Source organism: Homarus americanus, unplaced genomic scaffold, assembly GCF_018991925.1.
Source record: "Homarus americanus isolate GMGI-L3 unplaced genomic scaffold, GMGI_Hamer_2.0 scaffold3205, whole genome shotgun sequence".
Lineage (NCBI taxonomy): Eukaryota > Metazoa > Arthropoda > Malacostraca > Decapoda > Nephropidae > Homarus > Homarus americanus.
This window is the reverse complement of record NW_024722952.1, coordinates 1-10,000: the sequence shown is the minus strand read 5'-3', so window position 1 is coordinate 10,000 and position 10,000 is coordinate 1. Positions and strand designations below refer to the sequence as shown.

At 52.8% G+C, this 10,000-nt stretch overlaps 1 non-coding gene and 1 pseudogene across 1 annotated transcript in view; both read right to left on the bottom strand.

The window, feature by feature from the left end:
- The window catches only part of LOC121863187, a 4,309-nt gene extending 2,726 nt beyond the window's left edge, over positions 1 to 1,583 (bottom strand). The window contains exon 1 of the ribosomal RNA XR_006088353.1: positions 1 to 1,583. This exon is cut by the window's left edge and continues 2,726 nt beyond it. This is a non-coding gene — a ribosomal RNA (large subunit ribosomal RNA).
- Positions 1,584 to 2,681: 1,098 nt separating this feature from the next.
- Positions 2,682 to 2,848, bottom strand: LOC121863186 (annotated as a pseudogene).
- Positions 2,849 to 10,000: the final 7,152 nt, after the last annotated feature.

The following is a 10,000-nucleotide window of genomic DNA, read 5'->3' as shown; positions in this document are numbered from 1 at the left end:
CCATGGCCACCGTCCTGCTGTCTATAGCAACCAACGCCTTTCAATGGGATCTGAATGAGCATTCATTTAGGCCCCTTAACTCGACGTTTGGTTCATCCCACAGCGCCAGTTCTGCTTACCAAAAGTGGCCCACTAGATACTCAGATTAGTCGCCGGAGCTTCATCCCTACAAGCAAGCTCGGCATCTCACCCATTTAAAGTTTGAGAATAGGTTGAGGACGTTTCGTCCCCAAGACCTCTAATCATTCGCTTTACCGGATGAAATTCACCCTGCGAGTTCCAGCTATCCTGAGGGAAACTTCGGAGGGAACCAGCTACTAGATGATTCGATTAGTCTTTCGCCCCTATACCCAGCTCCGACGATCGATTTGCACGTCAGAATCGCTACGGACCTCCACCAGAGTTTCCTCTGGCTTCATCCTGGCCAGGCATAGTTCACCATCTTTCGGGTCCCAACATATATGCTCATGGTACTTGCCGACTGCCCGCCCCGGTGCGCCTCCGCCGTTTACCGACGGCCCGCTTCCGGGGACGGACAGCACCGCGGCGTCTTGGCAAGTCCCGGGCCTGCGCCCCTCCCTCCCATGAGGGGAAATTAAACTTCGGCCATCGCCCTGACGACCTCCACCACACGCAACGTCCAGAGACGGGGGAAAGTATCTCACCCCGCTTGTCGCGGCGTGGGCGAGGCCGCAGGCAGCCGGTCAGGGATCGGCCCAAGACGCACCGGAGAGCCTGTTACAGCTGCCCCGGGCGCCCGTCACTTTCATTTCGCCTTTGTGTTTAGTGAGCCCATTGACTTGCACACATGTTAGACTCCTTGGTCCGTGTTTCAAGACGGGTCGGGTGGATCACCGACCTTTTGCACACCGCGAGAGCAAAACCGCCGCCGAAGCGGCGGCAAGCTCTTCTCGACGACCGTCTCAGGGCAGCCAGGACACCGGTGGTTCCCCCCGTCGCGCGGGTCTCCCCCCCAGACGAGCTGAGAGAGAGTCGGCGGCGAGGTACCATTCCGACTGGGCCTTCGACGTCCCCGGCAACGGGTCGCGGTGACCTACTACGAGGCGAAATACGCCCGCCGACGCCAGCGTGAGTGGGGGCACGCCCAAACATTTTTGTGTCGCTCAATTACAACACCCCACCCAGCCGACAGCCGACGAGCTGAACCCCCTCAGTTCGACCTTCGAGTTTCCACCCGTTTGGCTCTTAACGGTTTCACGTACTCTTGAACCGCTCTTCAATGTTCTTTTCAACTTTCCCTCACGGTACTTGTTCGCTATCGGTCTCGTGGTCATATTTAGCCTTAGATGGAGTTTACCACCTGCTTTGGGCTGCACTTTCAAGCAACCCGACTCTACAGAGAGGCCCTTTCCGACCGTCCCATCTGTACCCTCACGGGCGCCACCATACGGGCCTCTGGACCCTCTGAAACGCAACACCCCTCGTGCCCGAAGACATCGAGGTTATGCGCTGGGCTTTTCCCGGTTCAGTCGCCCTTACTAAGGGAATCCCTGTTGGTTTCTTTTCCTCCACTAATTAATATGCTTAAATTTGGCGGGTAGCTCTCTCCTACTACGAGGTCGATCGTGGTCTCATCATCCTTAGGGGGAACAAGTTCCCCAACCACGAAGCGGAAGACGCTCTGCCACCGACTTTCTTCACCACCGACATTACCAGGCAGGAAGGTTTGAGGGGCTTGTCGCGGGGGTACCAGCGGCCATGGCGCCGGCACTCCCACCCCTGACTCCGTTCCTTCTCATTGAGTGGTAAATAGCCAATAGGAAAAGTGTTCCAGCAGAACATCTCTCGCAGAGTCATATACACACACAGTTTTAATGCATATACGCTCGTGTTCCGCCCTTACTCGGCCGCACCTTTGCCGCTTAAACTTTGACCTCTTTCCCCGTTCCCGCATGCCACAGCAGTGGCACTTGTTTATCCGGAGAAAGAGAGCGAGAGTCGCAGTATTAATTGGCGTGAGCGGCCTTTCCGGCTGCAGAACTAGTGCTCTATCCCGGCGAGCGCCGTTATGAGGCGCAACACCGTCTTTAACGCGTTTAGAGAGAACTCCCCCTGCCTCCCTCCCAGTCATGAGATAGACGTGGACTCGTGGCGAACTCTCAAAGAGAACGCCCACACCGCGTCTGACCGTGGGAGAGGGTGGAGGAGCGCGTGAGGAAGAGCACGGCGTCACCCAAGCATTCTCATCTCTCTGCCTGCACCACTACATGGTAGACTGCGGGCCCAGGCGCACTCATCAATTTAGGTTCCACTGCAATGCATGCCAAGCACTCTTTTCGAGGTGATAGACGAAATTCCGGCGGGGCTTACTTAAAAGATATCCGACCCGGTTTCGTTTCCTCTTCGTGGGATGGAGTGCCTCTTAGAACATGTGCAGCATCAGCCATGAGCGGCCGACGGCCATTCGTGTCTCTGTGGACAGCAGGCAAAAGAGCGCCGCCTCCAGTTATTTGCGGGGCGACAACTGTCGCTTTGTTGTGGTTGAAATGTGGGTGCGCCAAGTCCATGGACTTGCTAGTGATAGGCTTACTTGTTTTAGGAACGCGCCTCAGCGCCAAAGCGCGGGCGATTAAACAAGGCAGGCTCGGTTAGGGTTACCCTCATTGTCGGGGAGACAGTCAGCGGGCTGTGAACTTCGCAGCAACGATGGATGTATATTTCGACCCTGCGTAGAGAGTGGCGGCGACAAGCTCTTATGGCTGCCGCCGCCGCGCAATATCGTTCAACTTGTCGATGTATCTGGTATTCTTGCGATTCACGCATACCGACACGCAGTTTGCTGCGGTCTTCATCGACCCACGAGCCGAGTGATCCCCCGTTAAGAGTTGTGTATTTGCCATTTGGTCTTTTTGCGACTAACCATCACAGGTCGAGTCTCAATGAAAGGGTTTGACAGACATAGCCCAAGTTTGTGGTTTGGGTTTGGCCGGACGACTTGTTGTTGTTTTTTGACACTTGAATTTCACTCTTTTTGGGTCAAGAGGCTTATTCGCCGGTAGTAAGGAACGGGCGGGCAGCCGTCCAAAGCCCCGTCCGTCCTCCTCCTCCGGTCTTCGCGCTCTCGCCCGAGTGTGGTCCACCTACAGCGTGGTGGTACCTATTTTTGGTGCGGGGGCCGGGATTGTCCTCTTTCGCTGCTGGAGTTGCCAGAGCAGAGCCCGAGACCGCCCAAATCAGGAGAGTAGTAGTAGTTTTAAGAGCGCCCCGTTCTCTTTCTCTCTGTTAATGATCCTTCCGCAGGTTCACCTACGGAAACCTTGTTACGACTTTTACTTCCTCTAAATGATCAAGTTTGGACATCTTTCCGTCAGCTCGAGGCGACGACCCCAGAAAACCCTAGCGGGCAACGGGGCCGACAATCCAAGAGCGCCAGTCCGAAGGCCTCACTAAATCATTCAATCGGTAGTAGCGACGGTGTGTACAAAGGGCAGGGGCGTAGTCAGCGCAAGCTGATGACTTGCACTTACTGGGAATTCCTCGTTCATGGGAAACAATTGCAAGCCCCAATCCCTATCAAGAAAGGCTTTGAACGGGTTACCCGCTCCTCTCGGAGCTCGTTGATCCTTCAGTGTAGCGCGCCCAGAACATCTAAGGGCATCACAGACCTGTTATTGCTCAATCTCGTGCGGCTAGAATTGCCGCTTATCCTCTAAGAAGAAGTTGCGAACTGGACACCATTTTCTGGAGATCCGTCGACTACTTAGTAGGCCAGAGTCTCGTTCGTTATCGGAATTAACCAGACAAATCGCTCCACCAACTAAGAACGGCCATGCACCACCACCCACCGAATCGAGAAAGAGCTCTCAATCTGTCAATCCTTCCGTGTCTGGGCCTGGTGAGGTTTCCCGTTGAGTCAAATTAAGCCGGCTCCACTCCTGGTGGTGCCCTTCCGTCAATTCCTTTAAGTTTCAGCTTTGCAACCATACTTCCCGGAACCCAAAGACTTTGGTTTCCGGAAGCTGCCCCGGGTCATGGGAATAACGCCGGCGGATCGCTAGTTGGCATCGTTTATGGTTAGAACTAGGGCGGTATCTGATCGCCTTCGAACCTCTAACTTTCGTTCTTGATTAATGAAAACATCCTTGGCAAATGCTTTCGCAGTAGTTCGTCTTGCGACGGTCCAAAATTTCACCTCTAGCGCAATCGAATGCCCCGCCTGTTCCGATTAGTCATTACCTCTGGTTCCGAAAACCAACAAAATAGAACCGAGGTCCTATTCCATTATTCCATGCATCACCATTCGGGCAAATAGCCTGCTCTGAGCACTCTAATTTTTTCAAAGTAAACTCTCCGGCCACTCGGGACACTCGACAAAGAGCATCCCGTGCGAGCGGCGGGGCGGCTGTTCGGGCGTGACAGTAAACACCGGGCGGTGCACCGTCAGTCCGAACTGAGATCCAACTACGAGCTTTTAACCGCAACAACTTTAATATACGCTATTGGAGCTGGAATTACGCGGCTGCTGGCACCAGACTTGCCCTCCAATGGATACTCGTTAAAGGATTTAAAGTGTACTCATTCCGATTGGGCCTCGGATGAGACTCACATCGTTATTTTTCGTCACTACCTCCCGTGCGAGTGGGTAATTCGTGCCTGCTGCCTTCCTTAGATGTGGTAGCCGTTTCTCAGGCTCCCTTCTCGGAATCGAACCCTGATTCCCCGTTACCCGTTATAGCCATTGTAGGCGCATAACCTACAATCGAAAGCTGATAAGGCAGACACTTGAAAGAAGCGGCGCCGGTGCGGAGACCGTGCGCTCAGCCCGAAGTTATTCAGATTCACCACAGGTGGGTTACGGACCGGGGCCCGACCAGTTTTGAACTAATAAAAGCGCTCTTCCCTTGCGGTCAGAGACCAATTGCATGTATTAGCTCTAGAATTGCCACGGTTATCCAAGTAAGTGGGTTTACAGATCCAATGAAACATAGCTGATTTAATGAGCCATTCGCGGTTTCGCCTTAAATCGGCTTGTACTTACACATGCATGGCTTAATCTTTGAGACAAGCATATGACTACTGGCAGGATCAACCAGGTAGCTGCTGCTGTTGGCGGCGCCTATCACGGCGGCCAAAATAGTGAGATTGAGAGAGGCAGAAGACATTGGGCGAGGGACCGCACGTTGGCCTTAGAGAAATAGCAAACCAGATGATCAGATCTAACTGCACCTTCTCTTGCTATCCTCGGCGCCGGCAGCGCCACCGTGTGTGCCAATCTCCTCCCTTATCCGCTCCTCTTTGCCCCAGCTCCAGCGAGGCAGCCGACATTGGGCGAGGGACCGCACGTTGGCGAATCTCCTCCCTTATCCGCTCCTCTTCTCTTTGCCCCAGCGAGGCAGAAGACATTGGGCGAGGGACCGCACGTTGGCCTTAGAGAAATAGCAAACCAGATGATCAGATCAAACTGCACCTTCTCTCGCTATCCTCGGCGCCGGCAGCGCCACCGTGTGTGCCAATCTCCTCCCTTATCCTCTCCTCTTCTCTTTGCCCCAGCGAGGCAGCCGACATTGGGCGAGGGACCGCACGTTGGCCTTAGAGAAATAGCAAACCAGATGATCAGATCAAACTGCACCTTCTCTTGCTATCCTCGGCGCCGGCAGCGCCACCGTGTGTGCCAATCTCCTCCCTTATCCGCTCCTCTCCTCTTTACCCAGCTCCAGCGAGGCCGCCGACATTGGGCGAGGGACCGCACGTTGGCCAATCTCCTCCCTTATCCGCTCCTCTTCTCTTCTCTTTGCCCCAGCGAGGCATAAGACATTGGGCGAGGGACCGCACATTGGCCCATCTCCTCCTCTCTCTCTTTCTCTTACTGTTTGTGGGGACGTGGGCTCATGAGCGCCATCGTCGCCCAATATTGGTTAGGTTGTGTATTTCACGGGTGGGAACCGCCATCATCGTTGTTAGGTGATGGGGTAACCCAACGTGTGCTTTGACGAGTTTTGGCTGCTAAACTCTCTTTTTAGTATACTCGGCTCCCAGACTGCACCCTGGTCGTGTTGAACCATGAGCGTTGTCTATGCACATTTAGGGTAGCTGTTTGCGCGTGGAATAGTGCAATGAATCTCGGTCAAGAGACGGTTGGGCACTGCATTGAAGGCCGGCACAGACGCGAAGACGGGGTGATCAGCCAACGCAAGTCCGCTAAGTTGGGCAGACAGCAAGGCGAAGGGGAGCCCCGTTCCCGACTGAAAGGCCGCAGCATATGCTGTGACGGAAACTAGTAGGGTGGCGATGTGTGCGCCGAGAGAGAGACGGAGTAAATAATGTCCAAACGGAAGATGGACCTGGCAAGTGTAATTGATAGAGCGCGAGCCTACTCGCCATAAGCCCGCTCCACTGCCATTCCTCTGATCCAATGAGACTAAATTCTCTCTCCTTCTGCTCCAGCCATTGCAGGGCAGGGAAGCGACGGCAACTTTGGTTGTTGTTTTTGAATGCCGCGCTTTTCTTCGCAGAGGCGCCGAAACGCTCCGCTGGGGGGCGGAAGATATTTCACACCGAATATGTGTGTGAAGGCACCCTCTCCCCTTAATAATAGTGAAATAGTGCAATCCAGCATACAAGGTCGGACGATAGGACATTCACCGTACCGCACCTCGAGAGTGGATGTTGGGTAAGGTTAAAACCGGACTGTTCGCAGACAGCCGAATAACCCGGTTCCGGACTAATTGGTGGATGCAACATCATGATGATGCTGCTGCTGCTGCTGTCGCGGAAACCGCAGTGGCGACGTGAGAGAGTAATAATGTTCAATAGGGAGAGCGACCTGGCTAGTGTAATTGATAGATCGCGAGCCTACTCGCCATTAGCCCGCTCCACTGCCATTCCTCTGACCCAATGAGACTATTCTCTCTCTCGCTCTCCTTCTGCTCCAGCCATTGCAGGGCAGGGAGAGGAAATCGACGGCAATTTTGGTTGTTGTTTTTGAATGCCGCGTTTTGCTTCGCAGAGGCGCCGAAGCGCTCCGCTGGGGGGCGGAAGATATTTCACATCGAATATGTGTGTGAAGGCACCCTCTCCCCTTAATATAGTGAAATAGTGCAATCCAGCATACAAGAGCGGACGATAGGACAGTCACCGTACCGCACCTCGAGAGTGGAAGTTGTTTGATCGTTTGTTAGGCAAGGTTAAAACCTGACTGTTCGCGAACAGCCGAATAACCCGGTTCCGGACTTACAATAGACGCAACATCATGATGCTGCTGCTGTCGCGGAAACCGTGGTGGCGACGTGCGCGCCGAGAGAGTAATAATGTTCAATTGGGAGACAGACCTGGCTAGTGAAATTCATAGATCGCGCTCCACTGCCATTCCTCTGACCCCATGGGACTATTTTCTCTCTCTCTTCTTCTGCTGCTGCTGCTGCTCCAGCCATTGCAGGGCAGGAAGAGGAAAGCGACGGCAACTTTGGTTGTTGTTTTTGAATGCGGCGCTTTGCTTGTAGGCGCCCGGCGCTCGGCTGGAAGATATTCCACACCGAATAGGTGTGTGAGCACCCTCTCCCTTAATATAGTGAAATAGTGCAATCCAGCATGCAAAGGCGGACGATAGGACGGTCACCGTACCGCGCACCTCGAGGTGGAAGTTGTTTTGATCGTTTGTTAGGCAAGGTTAAAACCGACTGTTGAACAGCCGAATAACCAGTTCCGGACTTACAATGGGCGCAACATCCTTGTGATGCTGCTGCAGCGGAAACCGTGGTGGCGACGTGTGCGCCGAGAGGTAATAATGTTCAATTGGGAGACAGACCTGGCAGGTAGGGAATTCATAGATGGCTCCTGCCATTCCTCTGACCCATGAGACTATTTTTCTCTCTCTCTTCTTCTTAACCTTATACATGTACAGGGCAGGGGAAGGAAAGCGGCTTGACAACTTTGGTTGTTGTTTTTTGAATGCAGCTTTGCTTCGCAGAGCGCCATGACGCTCCGGCTGAGGGCGGAAGATATTCCACACCGAATAGGTGTGTGAGCACCCTCTCCCTTGTATAGTGAAATAGTGCAATCCAGCATACAGGACGATAGGACAGTCACCATTACCGCACCTCGAGTGGAAGTTGTTTATCGTTTGTTAGGCAAGGTTAAAACCCGACTGTTCGCGAACAGCCGAATAACCAGTTCCGGACTTACAATGAAGCCTGTATCATGATGCTGCTGCTGTCGGAAACACGTGGGTGGCGGCGTGCGCGAGAGAGTATGTGTTCAATTGGGGAGACGGGCCTGGCTAGTGAAATTCATAGATCGCGCGCTCCACTGCCATTCCTCTGACCCCATGAGACTATTTTCTCTCTCTCTTCTTCTGCTGCTGCTCCAGCCATTGCAGGGCAGGGAAGGGAAAGCGACGGCAATTTTGGTTGTTGTTTTTGAATGCCGCGCTTTGCTTCGCAGAGGCGCCGAAGCGCTCCGCTGGGGGGCGGAAGATATTTCACACCGAATATGTGTGCGAAGGCACCCTCTCCCCTTAATATAGTGAAATAGTGCAATCGAACATATAAGGGCGGACGTTTTCATCACCGTCTCCCACTCGGTGTGTGTGCAGATTCTCGGATCATTTTGTAAAGTATGCTCGACCCCCGATTGACTTTGACGGTCTCCCATTCGGGTGTGCAAGTTTCTGTAGTATGCTATTAAATCGACCCCCGATTGACTTTGACTGTCTCCCATTCGGGTGTGCAAGTTTCTGTAGTATGCTATCAAATCGACCCCCGATTGACTTTGACGGTCTCCCATTCGGGTGTGCAAGTTTCTGTAGTATGCTATTAAATCGACCCCCGATTGACTTTGACGGTCTCCCATTCGGGTGTGCAAGTTTCTGTAGTATGCTATTAAATCGACCCCCGATTGACTTTCACTGTCTCCCATTCGGGTGTGCAAGTTTCTGTAGTATGCTATTAAATCGACCCCCGATTGACTTTCACTGTCTCCCATTCGGGTGTGCAAGTTTCTGTAGTATGCTATCAAATCGACCCCCGATTGACTTTGACGGTCTCCCATTCGGGTGTGCAAGTTTCTGTAGTATGCTATCAAATCGACCCCCGATTGACTTTGACGGTCTCCCATTCGGGTGTGCAAGTTTCTGTAGTATGCTATTAAATCGACCCCCGATTGACTTTGACTGTCTCCCATTCGGGTGTGCAAGTTCTCTGTAGTATGCTATCAAATCGACCCCCGATTGACTTTGACGGTCTCCCATTCAGGTGTGCAAGTTCTCTGTAGTATGCTATCAAATCGACCCCCGATTCACTTTGACGGTCTCCCATGCGGGTGTGGAACTTCTCTGGTATGTTGTATAATATGACCGAGGTGCCCCTACCCCTTACTATCGTGAAATAGTGCCATCCAGTGTACAAGGGCGGACGCTTTCATCACCGTCTCCCACTCGGTGTGTGCACATTCTCGGATCATTTTGTATAGTATGCTATTAAATCGACCCTCGATTGACTCTGACGGTCTCCCATTCGGGTGTGCAAGTTTCTGTAGTATGCTATTAAATCGACCCCCGATTGACTTTGACTGGCTCCCATTCGGGTGTGCAAGTTTCTGTAGTATGCTATCAAATCGACCCCCGATTGACTTTGACGGTCTCCCATTCGGGTGTGCAAGTTTCTGTAGTATGCTATTAAATCGACCCCCGATTGGCTTTGACGGTCTCCCATTCGGGTGTGCAAGTTTCTGTAGTATGCTATTAAATCGACCCCCGATTGACTTTGACTGTCTCCCATTCGGGTGTGCAAGTTTATGTAGTATGCTATTAAATCGACCCCCGATTGACTTTGACTGTCTCCCATTTGGGTGTGCAAGTTTCTGTAGTATGCTATCAAATCGACCCCCGATTGACTTTGACGGTCTCCCATTCGGGTGTACAAGTTTCTGTAGTATGCTATTAAATCGACCCCCGATTGACTTTGACGGTCTCCCATTCGGGTGTGCAAGTTTCTGTGGTATGCTATCAAATCGATCCCCGATTGACTTTGACGGTCTCCCATTC